The following is an 18,218-nucleotide window of genomic DNA, read 5'->3' as shown; positions in this document are numbered from 1 at the left end:
TGAATTATTCACACCGATGTGGTGATCTTGGCTCATAACAGGATTGCAAAGCAGACTTACATGACTATAAACCCTTCTTACTATCTTTTATTCCACATTCACTTCAGCAGTTATACTTATGTTACAAAACTAATCACGAGGAGTGTTTGGTACCAGAATATCCTCGAGTAGGAAATGAGGGTTTGACAGTCTGCTGCACATGCATATAAAGTGGTTCGCATCTTTGTTAAGGAGTATAAAAAAAAAACAAGACTTTATTATGAGTCAGGAGCAGAGATGATGCTGACGAGCCTGGAGTCACACACCCTTAACCCCAGGAATTACACAGCATGAAACTGTCATTTGAGTCAGGTATCATTATCACGGCAGGTCTGGCTTCTAAGTGAATGCTGAAAGCTTTATGATTTGATTCACTTGTGTGTTGAGTAATTAAAAGGAGAAAAAACTTCTTGGATATAAAAAGTAGAAGCCAGGGATGGTGCGAATTCTATATGCTACTGCTTTGCAATGACTTGATTCCCAAATCCAGGTAGTATTTGTTTCTAACCAAGTCAAGATGTTGGGGGCTTATGACTCACACTCACATCATGAGTGCCAGCATACTTAAAAGACATGGCCATAATTGCTTTTTCAAAGACATCTTAATTAATGTTACCGCTTTTGTATCACGCCATCATCATCAGAACTCACACTGTGAGCCACTTCCAGTCATGTTTGGTGTGTATACAATCAAAATTAGTCGTGGCAAAAGTCACTGTGTTTGACCCTGGACATGAACTACTGCAGGAAAAGGCTTGTTGAAAGCCAAATGGGCCAAATAGATGATAACCTTTCCCCCCTCTGAGGCTCTTCTAGGAAAGTACTACTGCCCTTGTCTCCCACTCATCTCCTGGACACGCCATGCAAAGTGGATGACATGATATTAAAGCACTTCCTCATCAAGATTGAAAGGCATACATTCTTTTTTTTGCCTGCAAGCAGTCAATTATTTGACAAGTACACATAATGAACAATGCAAGACTAGTAGGAATTTAATCAAAAGGCAGAGACAGGGGCCCAATGCAGATGGGAAATGATTAACACAGTTAATCAAACATCCCAGCGTTAGGTTAAACATGGCAAGCATATCCCATCATCTGAAATATGGATGGGATCCATTGCGCATTTCCATTTATCCATTTCCTCTTGCCTGTGGAGCATTTACGGCATTTATTATGCTGACTCCTATTTGTTCCGCTTCCTTCATAAAGGTATTTATGACAGTCCTGACACAACTGGCTTATTTCTTTCCTTTTGTAAACCCTGATGCAGGCAAATTTAAGTTTGCTTAAAAGAAACTGCTGAGTGCAGACTGATCCCACTGATATTTTTTTCTTTTGCAAATGTTTTCATATAGAGGTTCACCATTGAGAATATTTGCAGGGGGGGGGGGGCTCCTACAAAGAGTTTATGAAACAGCCTCTCAGGAGAAAAATCAATCCATCAAGAAGATTATTTAAAAAGTACAAATACCGGAAGTAAGATGCATAAACACAAACACCCAGTGTCGTCTACAACTTTTCCTACGTACAAACTGATATTTATGGAGAAAGAATGTGCGGTATGCAGCTCATCGTCTTCTTGTCATGTGTACACTCATTTTTAAAGCAGTTTAATTATAATAATATTTTAAAATGCAAAAAAGTAAATTAAACAAATCTAATTTTGGTGTACTAAACAGCAGCAGCGATGTGAAAGGATTGCTGCTCTGACAGTGTTGGAAGACTGCTAATATGATTTTAAAGAGTATAGTATGCATTCATTATTTACAGCTAAAGCTCGCTTTTTTTATTTATTTATTTGTTTGTTTTGCCCTTTACCTCTGCAGCTTCCTTTCCTCTCATTGTTGTTTTTGTTAATATTTTTCCTTCTATTCAGCAACCTACTTTTTGATAATGATTCCTGAACTGAGATAATTTTCTCTACTTCGGTGATGGGTCTCTAAGCGTCACATTCGGTCATGAAATTCTTTTATATGCAATGTATTAAGAATTGTTAATTTCTAGTGTCTGTTTTATACAGTAATTCCTCAATGTAACATTTACAGTTTTGCAGGATGAAGAGAGTAAACCACTGGACTTCCTGCAAGCTCTTCTGGTGCTTAGTGTCATGGCCTGCTGCATCGCCCAATTTTTACAAAGCTTCAGTTGGCAGACAGCCACCCTGACATTATCCTGTGGGACATTTTGCTAAATTGGAAATTAATTTTCCCCTTGATGATAGGAAGTGGTCAGGGACCGAAGTGGCGAAGCAAGTTCAGATCATGACTCTCACTCTACCATAATTCACTGTTGGGTTGATCTGTTTATCGTTGCAGGCTGTGCCCTTTTTGCAGTATTAGAAGAGTTGCGTATTAGCGCGGACCAGCGTTGCAGATTGACAAGGTGTTCATAAGAAAACTTTACGTAAGTAGCAATGTTTTCGTTTTTTTTAACAGCAACCTGCTCCTTCATAGTGTTCTGCCATGGGCAAGATGTATATTCACCGACTTTTGGTAGACTCATGGAGAGAGATGTTTGCTAGTTCCAGTGTTTTCAAGCTTTTAGCTTTTCACTCATCAGTTCCCTCTTTAATCCTTTAAGAATTTAGCATTGTACCTTTGGAGTTGTCTTGGCAGGATGCCAACAGGTAGGAAGAGTAACCACACTACTAATCTGGCTCCATTTGTAGAATATGAAATTGCCTAACTGTGGACTGATAGATAAACACATTGAGATTACTTTGTTTTCCTTTTCAGCCTCAGATCACCTACCCTGGATTGTATGTGTTCTGATATCTCCTCTTTGCAGCGCATAGTTCACATCAGGAGCTGTTTCTTAACAGCAAGCTCAAAATGTCTGAGTCTCATATCTCAGTGAAAGTAGCTCTAGTCTAAACCATACCTCCAAGTCATTTTTTCACTTGGACTGTAGCTGTGCAAAAAAATGCTTCCAGTTAACTTTAGTTGAAGAAAGTTGTGTATGGGTTCACCTACTTTATCCTTGAGCAGTGAATAATCCACGGATGTGTTCAATGAAGGGATAAGAGGTTATAATTGTTTGTGTTATCAGCTTAAACACATTGGCCTTCACTCATGAAATCTTCATAGTACGTACATAAGTAAGTAAGCAAATCTACTTCTGTATGTAGATCTGCACATATAAATCAACTGACTAAAAACCTACTCCGGACACTTTTGTACGATCATGAATGAGAATCACTCCCAAATTGGCCGCTTGCTCCCCGTGCTCATTAAGCAGCGTAAATCCTAACCCAGGGAGTCATCCTGCATGTCTGCCTGTGGACATGGTGCAAATAAAAAAAAAAAACAAAGAGGGAGAGCCAGAACATTTGTTTGTTTTTTTTTTATTTTATTTTATTTTACTTTTTTATAGGAGGCAATTTTAACTGAATTGGAGCAAATAAAATATATTTTATTTTGCTTTGTACGGGTGTGACAGGGACCGGTGGGGAACGGCCTGGAAAGAAGTGAGTAAGGCAGTTAATGCCATGTCTTCTGTCCAACAAAACATTCAAACAGTGAGGCAAAAATTGTTTGATAAAGTGGAATGTCAAAAAAAGAAGAAATACATTTTCTTCACTGACAAAAGTCTGCTCCAGACAATCTTGTTGCCGCTATAACTACAGAGACCTCCGAATCAGTTTCAGCTGGTGTTTGCACCTTCACCTTTTGCTTTTCAACTTTGCAAAATTCCCATAAATTAACTAATTTATTTTTATGTTTTAAAACACATGTTTTAAAGGTATCTGCATATTCTGAAAATACAAGACCAGATAACCCATTAACATCATAAACTCTGCTAATGAAAAGGCAAGATTCATACGCTCTATGTGTGGTCGGACGCAGGAGTAGATTTTGTTTAGAATGACTTTTAATTAATCCTGAAACATCTCAATTTCACTCTGTGAACCATTTATGCTCTAATTTGTTCTGTTCATGTTTCATGAATGATGTACATTGTTTTTCTCTTTAATTGTGTAAAATGTGACTTAGATGGAGATGAAATTGCATTTCATGTCAAATTAATGCTGAAAAAACAATTCATTCTAAAGGATTCACATACTTTTTCCTGCCACTGTACAGGTGCACCTTCCTGCATTTTTATGAACACAGTCTAATGCATGAAGTTTTCTCCATCTGCCCCCTGGACACTGAGCTCTTCTTTCACATCAGGTGGCCAAAACTCATGGTCAACAATCAGTCCACTGCATTCACCTATCACAAAGCCTTGATCACAATTTTCACAATTTCACACCATCGGCTTGTTTTTTGACTACTCTATTTACCCATTGACAAAACTTATACTTTACTATACCACTTATCTTTTTCCACTTTATTTTTCATGTAAAATGTTTTATCAACTAATCAAAGCATTTATCTTTTTGAGGCGTTCATTTCCAGCCGTAACAAATACTTACACATTAATGAATCTAATGGTAAAACTCCAAACAATAAAGGATATTTTAGCCGACAGCTCATTATATTTTAGTTTATCCAGCAGATGCTTTAATCGACAGTGACTTACTAAAAAGAGGAAGATAATCACGGCAAAAAGTCGAGGGAGACTTTGAGTACTGCCATAGTGCAATTTCTAAAGGAAGAAGGCAATTACAAAGTGTGAGTGGAAAAACAATCAAAAATGCAGCTCGAGAATCACTTTCAATAGAGAAATAAAAAGGACTGTGAGGTTAAATCCATTCAGTTCTGTTAGGCAAAGAAGATGAACACAGAAAAGGTGTGTCTTCAAAGGCTTCTTGAAGATAAGCTCCTGCTCTGATAGCAATTAGCAGGTTGTTCCACCGGGTTGAAGTCCGTGGGAACTATCTGGACTGAGAGAGCTTCGTGCTTTGGGCAAATTTTGTTAAATAAAAAGGATTTACAATAAAATAATGGAGATGACGGATAATATTTAGGAATAAAGGACCAAAAGATACAAGAGTAATGCAGGAGTCTTCTTTTCTAACTTAAAATTGTGCTAAAGCAGGATAACCAAAAGGCAAAAACAAACTAGCAAGTAACTGAAGAATCAACATCAGACAGAGAAAACATGCAGAAAGACAAGCAGGGCCTTAGGCGGAGAAAGACATTGGACTAGCAGGGAAGGAGAGGAAAGCAGGATGTAGAGACACACACATAACCTTGATTTATACATCAGCATCAAGGCTACGGCGTATTTACAGCATAGGTGAGAACCGGATGGCGTAGGCTATTGTGTAGCCTGAAGCCCGATTTATACTTCTGCATCAAAGCTTTGTCGTAACTACAGCGTAGGTTTAAAGCAGTGTTGTGCAGGTAGGTGGGTGTCACCAAAAGAGTGGTATACACTGACAACAGAATATGTCGTTTCACATGCTGACTTGATGGCAAGATCAAAATTTGCTGTTGTGTTTAGCCATGCATGGACTGAGACAAAAATTTGGCTCTGTACTTTTTTTTGTTTAGACTGGCCCACCACAATCCTCGCGCAGATACTGTCCGTTGATGTACATTAGTTTTTAACTGTATAATGTGAAATGGGTCATTGTCTCCGTGTCCCTTATTTGATGTAATTTAATCTGAAAATTTCCATAAATAAGTGTTCAAAAAAAAGAAAAGCAAGGGCAATAAACCATAAACACTGACGGAAAAAAATAGGTAAAGCATGAACAAATTGGACAGTGGGCTTGAAGAAAGTGTAATGAAAGTGTAAAGTGTACTTAAAACAATTTAACTCCTGTGATCTGATTTGTAATTGAAAACTGTGAAAAAGCAGATCTGCATGCTCAAACCACACCTCCATAAAATAGTGGTTAATTAATCAGGATAGTATATCATTGTCCAACGCTTTAGAACTAGATTTACACCACACGCTATCTATTATGTCAAGAAAAGTTAATAGACAATGTTTCTGAACATTTAGTGTTAGTGTTTATCCACACCTGCTATCACCACCATTGTCCTCCTCCCCCTCCTGTACCACCGCAGCATCGGGAGCCTCACTTTCACTGTCCGACACCTCCTGAGAGGGACTCGCCTTGTCCGGCTCAGCCAAAGCCCTGGAGCCGGAAGCTACGTCACCGCCGCAGCACACGTTTGTTATATTTCTGCTCTTAGCAGCATCAGTTGCAAGAGTTTTTTTTTTCTTTTTCCTCAGTTTTTCTGCACCGCCTTTTCATTGGTGAGTGTCATTAACTCACCATTAAAGGTGATTGGACGAGGGGGGGGGGGTCTTGTAAATTCTTAGTGTGATAGACTGTGATATCAAACGATTTCACCAGCTGATAAATATGTTTATTTCTACTCTAAAGTTGGACGTTTTAATATGGAGGTCTATGGCGACTGACTGCTTTTGGAGCCAGTGCCAAGTCAAGAAACTGCAATGAATCTTACTTCTGCATGAGACTCAACCTGGAAGTTAGATGCTTGAGCCTGACTTCCACCTCTGCAAATGTAACTATGTTTCATGTCAATACACACAGCAAGAAACATTATTGGTAGATTTGTTCTTTGTTTACGAATTTCCCGACACTATTTCTTCTTCGTCTTTTTCAAGTCAGGTGGAACGATAGTTTGCTGCAGTGTCTGTAAAATCTACTACTGCTCAACATTTATTACTGTTGTAAAATATACTTTATTTGCTCTGTTGGTATGTCTGAGGAAGTAAACACAAGGGAAAACTGCACCGCCAGCTATGGTGCTGCAGAAAAATAACCTTAAATAACCGAATTAAACAGTAACGCAGAAGTATAAACTGCAAAGACAGGGCAGGCCCCGTGCAAAACCTATAGCTGCTATGCAGAAATATAAATGAAGCTATGACAGACAGTCAAAGGGTAACGAGACATTGGTGTGAAGGTGTGATCAATTACAACAAACAACACAAGGGAACTAGTCAACTTAGACCAGGGGTCGGCAACCCTGGTCTTTTAAGCCGCAACCCTGCATGTTTTAGATGTCTCGTACATCAACATGCCTGATTCTAATTAAACATCACAATTAGGTTGTTAGCCAGGTCTGCACAAGTCTGTTAATGACACAGCTCCTTGTATCACGGTGTGATGAAGCAGGGAAACATGCGGGTCTCCAGGACCAGGGTTGTAGACCCCTGACCTAGACCGACACACTGTGGAAGACAAGAAGTAAAGCAACCTGTTCACACACAAAAGCAAATATGGTTGAGCTAAAACTGAAACCAAGAACAGGATCTTAATGATGCAAACAAAAGAACAATCTTGAAATAAATGAAGAAAAAAAACAAGAGGCTGAACACAACAAATCCCCCAAAATCACCTCAGCAAACCAACAAAACAGTAAAGACACCATCAAGCACAAACTCAGGAAAAGCCAAACCAACCAAAACCTTACATCATGACAGTGACGCATTCAGTCTTTTACTCATCCCTTTCCTCCTTTTCACTCTTTCCTGTTCACATGTATTATTAGGTGTGTTAATAGGTGTGTTTCCACTAGCAGTGGTTCCCGGATAGCTTTTTTCTGGTCAGGATTGTTTTGTTTTAATCTCACCACTATGTTATAGAGCAAACAAAAATGTCAGAAACATCTCTGTCACTGTCTATTTACTTTTTCTTTGTCTTTTCTGTCTTTTGCTAGATTCTTCTTTTTTCATCTCCTTTGATGACGCCAGCCATTTGTGAAAACAGCTAAAAATGTACATAACAGCCATCACATAGTAAACTTTATTAAATGTTCGGTCAATGGTACAGTGTGGAGACACACCAGCTGAAGGGGCCGAAGGGGAGGAGACCTGTTAGAAGTTCTTGGCGGCCCCTGATTCAGTTGGTTGATTGGACGCACCATGTGCAGAGGCTGTCTTGATTTGAAGAAATTAAAAAAAAACTTTTTTTCAAAAGAGATTTTGACTTTGCAATAAGCATGTAGGCACCATTTTTTTCTTTATATTATATTCATATTAATATTGTGCAAACTCCCTGAAAGTCTTAATAATTGCTCCTTTCCCGGTTTCTCATTCAACAACAATTAACCAAGGATCTCTCGAGAAACTGGGGCAAAGCAATTTAGTTCATTGTTGACAGAAATTAGAGTTGCCACTCCTTCCCTTGCCATTTCACCCACTGGACTCACATGTTAATCAGTGTGCCAGGAAGAGCATACCAGTAATTAAGAAAACTATTCGATTGGCTTGGAAATATTTCATTTGGACTAATTTGGCTTAACGGACATTCATGTCAAATGACTGTGATGGGCATCGCTCCAGACTTATTAAAGTGTAGCCATTAAAGAATATGCTTTTATTACTAGCAGCATTTGCATAAGGCCCTGCACATTTGCACACAGACTGTGCTTCCTGAAGTATGTGGCTGGAACCACACCTTGAAAAAAGTAATCAGCTCTCAAGACCAATTTGTTTAGCCATTTATGCATTTTTGTCAAATGGAAATACCTTGAGTGATTGTTGTTGACTTGGTAATACGTTTAAGCATCTGCAGACAGAGCCAGCCTAAATTTGGTCATTTTTATGCTTTAGTGAGCAGCCTCTGTATTTAGAATCGTAATGTTTTATGGAAATAAGCTATATGTATTTAAAACTTATAATTATGTTCCTTTATACAAGCACAAAGCAGTTACTTTTAAATTAGGAGAATTAATCGGAATGCAAAATTGAAGAACAGAATGTCTGTCCACAATGATGAATGCCTAAGTATGATTTTGCTTCAATTAAAATTTGAGGCAATTACTATAAAAGATTATTGACCTCTGAAGGGACTTGTGGGGTCACATATTTTCCTCTGTCTTTCCAGTAAAGTGTTCATCTTCATTAGAGAGAACAATTGCAGGCATTCTCTGTGCATATTGGAAGGTATTAAAGCAGACAGATTATCCTCTGCACAGTTCACTAAAGTTTATTTTTATTATTGGCTGTCCAGGTAAAGCACTAAAGTAAAGTCTTCTCTCACACTCGCCCACTCTTTGTCTTCATCAGTGCTTCTCCTCCGTTCTGCAGACACAGGAAGCACTGATCACATTAAACACGTGTTCAGTTCCCACATTTTAATTGTTTGTCATTTTTATCCAGCTTTGATGGAAGTCCATATAAGAGACTTCAGCTTTCATAGTGACATTATATGCTATATCCTTTTCAGATCCTGTCTCCACAACATTTTTAGAATCATTTTATACTTGTTTTATTGATCATTTACTTACAAAAGTAAATTACTCTCTTCAGATACGTGTGGTCCCTACTTCTTATAAGACTGCTATGGTTAAGCTCCTCTTGAAGAGAAGCAAGTTAAATCCCTCCACATTTACTAGACCAGTATACAATCTGCTGCTATCAGAAATTTGATTTAGAGAAGCTTGTTTTTTAATCACTAAATTATTAAAAGAATACTCAGTATGTTTGAAAAATTCCAATCTGGGTTTCAGAGCAACCATAGCACAGAGGCAGCACTTGTAAAAATTATAAATGACCTCAGGCTCAATATGTATGAGAAGCTCTGCTTTAGTTCGGCTTGATTTATGTGCAGTCCAACCACTCTGTCCTTTTAGACAGTTGTCACATCCTCTCTGGCACTTTGTTTTCGTGCTGCGAATCATATCTGACTGACAGAGAATTCCTTATAAATCTAAGAAGCAAATAGTAAACTGTGGCGTTCCTCAAGGTTCACTTTTAGGTCCAACAATTGGACCTAAATGCTCTCTCTTGGATGCATCATCAGGAGGTATGGTATCAGTTTCCACAGTTATCCTGATAAAAGTAAACTGTATATTGCTATGTCTGAGTTCAGTTCAATCAAAAACCTTTATAATGTATTTTAGATTTCAAACAATGGTAAAAAAAGGTTTTCTACACATATGACAAAACTTAGATCTTGGTCATCAGTTTTGAATATTGTAGAGAGAAAGTCAAAGTATATCTGAAAGCCCTGACACATAATCTAAGAAATCAAAATAAATAAATCATTTAAAAAAACAACTAAATATCATTAGTCAGACCTTCGTCAAAACTATCATTCCAGATCCAACCCGGAGACACTGGTCCATGTTTTTATTAGTCTGTTACAACTGAAAATTATCTAATACGAAAATAAGTATTTCAGATTTCCTTTGACAATTTACAAATGAAAAAAAGTGTCACACGAAAATAATTAAGAAATAAATAAGAAAAATAATTCTGAAGAATTACAATTGTGATGCAAAAATTAATAAATGTATATTTCCTCAAGTCATCATAGTTTACAGAGCATACGTTCACGGTTCAAAATTCTACGTCTATTGTTTGAAAAATATATACACATTTATGCAACACAGAGTACCATACGGTGAAGTGAAGCAAATTGGAAGTGGTGGCCTCTGTTGAACCATATTACTGGTGACCATATATCACTTTTTATAGGTCACAAGTGACGCACATCTGTTTCCACTTGGCTAAGTTTCCATATAAAACATTTGAATAGAGATTGCTCACCTATATCTGTTGCTCCCCTGTGCTTATTTAAAGCAACATGTGAGTCATACATCAAACTTAACAAAGAGCAAAGGGCTGTTTTGTACATGAATGTGTATTTCTTGAAATGTTTGATCACACAACAAAGTTAAAGGGGTGCTAAGATTCTCTAATGTTTACACGGTGTCACAGTTAGCTTAAAGATGATTTGTTTATGTAGTGTGGTCTTTTAAAAGTCAACTTATTTGACAGTTGTGCAATCCAGATCCCAATACACCCACACTGGGCCAAGTTTCTTGCTTTCTTTTTTTTTTTTTTTTGCATTCAAATTTAAACTCAAAGCCCCTTGTGTGTTTGACTTCTTTTTAATTGCTTCCTGTCTGCTCGGTCAATTATAAGTCCCTGGCTTGTTAAGGGAGACTGACTACAGCAACATTTTGTGAACAGACAGAGTGATTAAACACCTGAAATTTGAGCAGAATGATGAGATCTTTTGGTGGAACTTGATAATACTTTTCCTTTCAAGCTTTCAGCACAAACATGTTGACTTTCATTTAGGCAGAAGCAAACTGCATGATTGTGGAAAGAAAAAAAAAATCTGTATTGATTACAAAAATAAAAGCACAAGACTGTCATACTCATTCCTTATCGATTTGGTGGTCTGGTACAAGCTGGTATAAATACCCATTGATATTGTGTTTAAGAAAACCATGAGCCTTAAGAAAATGTTCAGATGAAAGACCTGTTGTCAGAAAACAAATGAAAAATGCATTGAAATAAGTTTTCCAAATCATATTTGTTTCAGTCCATTTTAATTGCCCTAATAAGAAAGTGAAAACAAAACAGTGTCAGAGCACGAGCCAGCGTTCCATCTGGTTTCAGAAGCATAGAGGTTGGTGGGTGGGAGATGTGAGATTCAACTGCAAACACATTTATTTCAAAGGACTTGTTAAATTCTTCATGAATATAAGAAGCTTTAAATGTCAAAACCTTCACAGACAAAACATCAGATGAAATTCCATGGAGAGGTTTTAATTCCTATAGATGTTTATTACTGACAGCACTGTTATCTGCACAACTTCCTACTAAACTCTGATCATACGTTTACTCCAAGAGTTTGGTATCCAAGGAGACCACTATAACTAGCTTGACAAAATAGATGGGAGTTCATTGAGTGCCGGGAGGATTTAAATTTGATTTAAAAGAGATTCATGCAAATAAAGTGACGAAGGACACATTACACTTCATGCACTTGAGGAAATGTGAAAGAAGTAAAGAGGAAGTCCAGCCTTCTTTGGCAACTAAAAACTGATTATTTCCTTTCCACTCTGAATATAGTTATAGGTAAAGGGTTTGTAGGTTTACTGGGGAAAATATTGATATTCTGGTCATTTTGGTAATACAAGTGATAGTCACAATAATCATTACTTCAGAGGGTAAGTTGTCATTAGGAGATTTGTGGACTTGACTAAACCCTTTTGTAGGTGAAAATGGTCTCTGTTTCATCAGTTAATCCCAGATTTGAGACTGTGGTTGTCACATTATCACTCTGTTGCAGGCCTTTAAGTCTTTTCTCTCATCCTCCAAAATCAGTTTGAGATATCTCTATGTAATATTATGCAATTGGATAAAAATAATAATAATATCTGCATAAACTAAAACTTTTGCACAATTCAACAGGTTCACTTGAGTAAAATTAAATAAAATGTCACAATTAGAACAATAAGAAATACTGACACAAATGAATGATTGAGGCTAGACGTTGCTTTGTTATTTGTGCTATGAAGCATAACCTGGCCAAATCTTTTTCCATCGCAATGAAAGGGGCACAGATTTGTCTGGGTCAGCAGCAGTCTTGTGACTGGTCATGTGTGCCTGAGATGTCAATCATGTGCAAATATTTTGGTGAAGAACCAATAAGCATTGTTAAGGGAACAATCGAAGGTTAAGAAGCAAGCCAGGGAACACATGAGAATTGGGATGACTTGTTTGCTCTCACCATGGATGGCTGGGGTTTGTCTGAAGCATCTGCATCATTTTCAGCTTATGAAAACAGGGAAAAAAGCAAGCAAACAAAAAAAAAACAACAACACACTCAAATCTTTATTTTGATGCAAACATTTGATATTGTACCTTTATTTTGATATAAAATTATCAAAAAAAAAAAAAAAAAAAAAAAAAAAAAAATATATATATATATATATATATATATATATATATATATATATATATATATATATATATATATATATATATATATACATAAATAAATAAAATTTATTTTTTGAGTGTTTATATTTTAAAAGGGTTATCATTTATGACCTTGTTTTTCACCTGAACATTTTTTGGACAAATGACAGGAGCTAACAGTTAATAATGATATTGCACCATTTGATGTGTGGTTATATGCAGTATTGTGCCTCCTTTGTATGTATGATTACACCACGGTATATAACAACATTTTGACATTAACACTTTGTGTGCAAGTGCTGTGAAAATAAAGAAGGCAACACAAGTTTGGATCAAGATCCAACAAGGTGGTGTAGCAGCCATCCATTCATTATCTACTGTATATACTGTGTTCAGGGCCGTGGGGATGTAATGGAGCCTATCCCTTTTTGGGTGAAAGGCAGGGGTACACCCTGGACAGGGGCCAGTGATCTAACAAAATAAAACAACGTTCAATAACAGCATGATTATCTTCCTGTGTCTTTCACCTGCCAGAGAAGACTTGCGGTACAAGTCAAATGCCCTCTGTTGACAACCCGCGGAAATGTATTCAAATGAATCCATCCTAAATGGCAGTTAAAGCCACTGCAGCCGTAGAAACCACATGTGTTTTGGGTCTTTGCTTATAAATAAACATTCCTCCAGATACGAGTGACCTTTTATTACATCTGTTTTCTCTTTCTCTCTCTCTTTTTTTTGTCCTTTGCAAAAATGGCCATATTATTATGTAAAATTATGCTTATCAAAACATCAGTCTGCCCCTCTCCTGTGTTCACCTTCACCTGGCAAGCATGACTCAACCTTCCATTTTTCCCATCGTGGTTGAAAGACAGATTTTATTGAAGCCAGGTGTGTAGCTACATCCTGCCCAATGTTCCTGGAAAGAATTTCTTTACCAGTTTATAACATGTTCGGAGTATTTACAAAATGCAGAAATAAACATAGAGCGCTTGTGACCTGCACCATGCACCTCTAGACATTCAGATATAAAATAGAGGTCCTCATGTAAAATTGAAAATGATAGATACACTGCAGAAAAGCTTTTTTATTATTCATTTATTTTTTACTGAAACTCAGATTTTATTTAAATCAAATGCCCTCAAGAATGCATGTAATCACCTCCATTGTGCGCAAACTGAATTCATATCGGCAATATATTGCATACCTGCATACCGTACGGAGGGCACAGGTCGAAGTCACGGCAGCCTGCAAAAATTCCCCTTGACTGCTGAATGCTGTCACTTAAAAATCAAAATCACAGCAATGAAAAAACACAATTTTTTTCACCTTCCTTTTTGGCACACCAGTATCAGTTTGACCACTTCTGCTCAGACCACTGTGGGGCCAGTTTCGGTGAGGGGGCAGCCTGGCCCGGCCTGGCCTGTACTTCCATGTTTCTTTTGAAGCTTGGCACTATTACAGTAGAATGAATCCTCTGTCACTGGCTGAATAGGCTCTGCTTTCTTACTGTGACAGAATGTGGGCCTTGCAAGCCCAAATGGAAGGCAGTGTTGCATCTCAAAGTTAAATAAGGGGGGGAAATGAAGAGATGTGTATTGATAAACCCCCTCCTATTAATATAATGTATTTGAGTCTTTGTAAAGAAAACAAAAAAACAGTCCTGCACTGCAAAAACTCAAAATCTTCACAAGAATATTTGTGTTATTTCTAGTTAATATTTCTAGTTCTCATTTTTAGTCAAAAACATTTTTTCATTAGACTTAAAACAAGACTCACCACTGGAAAAAACAACAATTTTCACCTGTTTTAAGTAGATTTTCACTTAAATTAAGTAGAAAAATCTGAGAGATTTTTTTGCTTGTAATGAGAAGATAAATCTTGTCCCACTGGCAGATTTTTCTACTTATTTCAAGTGAAAATTTACTTGAAACAGGTGAAAATTGTCAAATAACAAGTTATTTTTCTGGTAATGACTCTTGTTTTAAGTATAATGAGATATTTTCTTACTAAAATTGAGACATTTTAACTGGAAATAAGACAAATGTTCCAGGTAAGATTTTGAGTTTTTGCAGTGTGCCAGGCATGATTAGTCTGTTGCTGGTGACTCTGGACTCCGAGTCACAGTGGATTGTGATTCCATGTCTGGTTTTGTGTGAGTCCTGCGGCTCAGACTGCAGACGACAGCCTGCTCTCCCTGCTCAGCTCTGCATGCTGGAAGCCGCTGCGCTGCTTCCTCCAAGTGTCTCTACACTGTGTGCGGGATCTCTTCCAGAGGCGAGCCGATGAAACTTGCCGAGTCCCCCACACTCTGATCCAGACTAAGCCAGGAGAGCATCATCTGCGCCTATAAGTAGCAATTTTCGCCATCTCCCCCTCCACCAGAAACTGAAAAGCCCCCACTCAGTGTTGTCCCTCTCTCAGTCTTTTTGCCTTTTCTTTTTTTTTTTTTTTTCCCCCACACGTCCCCAAGCTGCGCTCCTCTTTCTCTTGCTTGTTTGCTGTTGCTGCACAGGGATTGATTGCGCAGAGGAGCTCGGAGAGCTGCTCCAGAGCTGCAGGAGGTGCAGGAGGTGTTGATGCAGGTCTGAGCGCACAACAAGCTTTTTTTGTGCCATGGAAGTGCGTGTCCGGCGCAGGCACGGGCTGAGCGGGGGAGCCGCCTGAGAGCAGCTCTGTCCCAGACCAGGGAGCATGCATCAGACCCGCACACCAGAGGACTTCCACCACACCGGCTCTCACAAGAAAAACTACATCTCTTTTTTTCCCCACAACTGACATTTCCTCTTTAAGTGACTCCGTTTAACCCCGTTTTCAAGAAAGGTAAGACTTTTAATTTCCTGCTCATTAGTCACATCACTATAGGCTACTACTCTAAATCAGAGCTTGCGCATTAGTTTATGTGCGAATGTGAAGTGATAACTTTTGTGTCCTACTCGGTCACCTCAGTTACATTCAGAATGACATTTTACATATTTCATCAGCTGTTATAAAAAACACATTGGAGCATAATTAAATCCGACGAATGAAGGAGCCTTTAAAAAAAAAAAGTCTGTGTTTGTGATTTAAATAACTAAACAGGCACCGTGGTTAATTGAAAAGAGGTTAATGAAAACGTAACCAGATGTGGATTGATTTGTAAGCCTGAATGGAAACTATTCCAAAGTGGGGGCGCAGCGCGTTTAGGTGAACCAGAACTCGCAAAGCACCGTTTAATTGGAATTTATGCCTCCAAAGTCGAGGAGGAGTTTGCTGTTGGTGTTGGTCACTGAGCGTTTTAAATCCACTGATGGTCTTGTTGGTTTGAATGGGGATTTAGAAATGCAGGGAAGCTGTGACCTGAGACGCGATGTCGGCGTGATTCTGGAGAGCTTTCACAGGCTAATCCATTATAATTGGGGTTAGACTATTTGAGCAAAAGAAAGAAGGAAAGAAAGGAAAAGGGAGAGAAAAAAATCATTCGAGCCTTGCTTACAAATGTAGTAATTAGTTTTGGCCACAGATAGCCATGCGATGCAGTTGCAGCCAGCGCAAGCGTGGAAAGTAACGTGGAAATCTCTAAAGGGACAAATAGAAATGAAAACACAAATAAAACGGAGCAGATTTGGACGCCTGCGAGCCAGTTGGCGCAGAGTGGCAGTAAAATTAGATCCTTTTACTGCACATGTATTATTTAGGCCTACAGATTTGAACGTGTCTCGTCAAGCATGTGTTAAGAATAGGCAGCAGGCTCGCACACGCACAGCCGTGGCCGGGCAGCGCGCAGCGGTCAGCGCTGATGCATGGCAGCCCGGAGCACAGCGATCATTACTGATCGATCTGAACTGGGACAAATTTAGCTCCAGTCTACACAAGCCCCCATTTTTCTTTTTTCCCCTTTTTCTGATTGAAGACCTTCTCTTAAGAGGGAAAGCCGAAGTTTAGAGGTCCTGTCTAGTTTTGAGACCAAAAATGTGTGGTAATTAGGAAGTGGGTGGAAATAATCATTAGTGGAATATAATGTAACAGTAGAGGTGACTTTTTGTGGGTGTGTTTTTTTTTCTTTTCTTTTTTTTTTTAAAACAAACATGTCTGGGCCCGACTAAAAAAAGTATACATGACATTTTCTACGATTGTAAATTAGATGACAAAGAAAAAAAAACAATACAAAAAGTGTTTGGAGGATGAAGTGCTTTATCTCCTCATACATAACAACGTGATTGCTCAGTCTCATGCAAAGACAAACTCTCTGTGTGGACCTGCTGGGAATTCTTCTTTAGTCAGCCTGCATAAGCTTCACTTCTCATTCCAGGTTTTATTTATTTATTTATTTATTTCATTTTTTATTGGGGGACTCGATTTCCACGTGTTTGTGCATAAAAAAAGATCTGAATTAATGCAAGTGCAAATTCCAGCTGTCATGAAGGAACACATTAGCATATCAAAGTGGTCGGAGCCCTTCCCTCCACAATGGAAGGAGTAGTATTTTTTGACACTGGTTTTGGCTGAGCGTGAGAAGCTTCACAATACGCGTATGTTGGCTGGTGAAACTGCTAAAACGTGTCCCCTGCTCCTCCTCGTTTCAAGCAGGTCCATATGACGTCTTGCTGTAACTCGTGCATTTGTTTGTTTGTGGCTCTGTTAGAGTGGGAGATGATATACAAACTTTCTCGCTATCAGTGAGCTGCATACTCACTCACCCATGTTATATAATGAAGGGGAAAAGCTTATGTTTCCCAGAAATAAAAAAAGAGAGAAAGAAAAGAACACACAAACACGAAACAGAAACTTTTCAGCATTGTATTCTAAATCAATGCCTTTCTAAAAATGTTAATGAAAACAACATGAAAACTTGAATTTAATTTCATTTGTGAGCGTCTGACAAGTCACTATATTGTCCTCCAATGGAAATAATGCCATCTATTTGCATTTCAAAGAAAAGAACCATCCACTTGCATGTCCCGCTTGATAGTCAAAGTCAGACATGCCATTATGAGTATTTTTGAGGATAAAAGTGCCTTTTTCAGACTAAATCCATGTTTTAGTGTGTCCGGTTTCAAAGAACTGCAGCTGCTCTTGATCTGCCAGGGTACCAGATGCCTCTCTCTGTGTTCATCTCTGCTCGCAGATCAATACAGGCAGTACATATCTATATAGGTTTAAGTATGAAATCTTAAAAATAATATGATATTACAGAGATTTGCATCATATTCTGCCGGGATGTTCCAGCTGAGCTTTTGCACTGTCTCCGGGTCTTTGACTCGCTGGTTTATTAAGTTAATCTGTTACTGACTGAATTCACTGGGACCAGTTGCGAGATTAGCTCGCATCATTTTTGTGCCGTGGTCTCTTTGCGAGCATGAATTGGAGCCTGTTGTCTTCACGTGAAAAGCGATCGACGGATCCATACGACTGGATTAAACGCTGTGCTGTGGCTGTATTGCACTGCTGAACTGATCTTATGCTTTTGTGTATGGTGAACACCTCTAAATTCATGTTTGTCCTTCATGAGCATCACAGTGTTCGTTCGCAGATGCAGGCGACCAGTTTGAAGTGGCAATTTGTCTAAATGACGTGCTAGTTGCCACGTTACAAAATCTCGAAAAG

The 18,218-nt window shown here is 38.3% G+C and overlaps 1 protein-coding gene across 33 annotated transcripts in view; it reads left to right on the top strand.

Annotated features, from left to right (window-relative positions):
- The first annotated feature begins 14,839 nt into the window (after window positions 1-14,839).
- Window positions 14,840-18,218, top strand: part of adgrl2a (adhesion G protein-coupled receptor L2a) — a 91,928-nt gene continuing 88,549 nt past the window's right edge. For all 33 annotated transcript variants that reach the window (XM_061738426.1, XM_061738427.1, XM_061738399.1 and 30 more), the window contains exon 1: window positions 14,840-15,455. The gene's annotated coding sequence lies outside the window, so the exon portion shown is untranslated. The remainder of the gene's footprint in view (window positions 15,456-18,218) is intronic.

The sequence above is a fragment of the Cololabis saira genome, chromosome 13 (genome assembly GCF_033807715.1).
Source record: "Cololabis saira isolate AMF1-May2022 chromosome 13, fColSai1.1, whole genome shotgun sequence".
NCBI lineage: Eukaryota > Metazoa > Chordata > Actinopteri > Beloniformes > Belonidae > Cololabis > Cololabis saira.
This window is presented reverse-complemented; position numbering and strand designations above follow the sequence as displayed.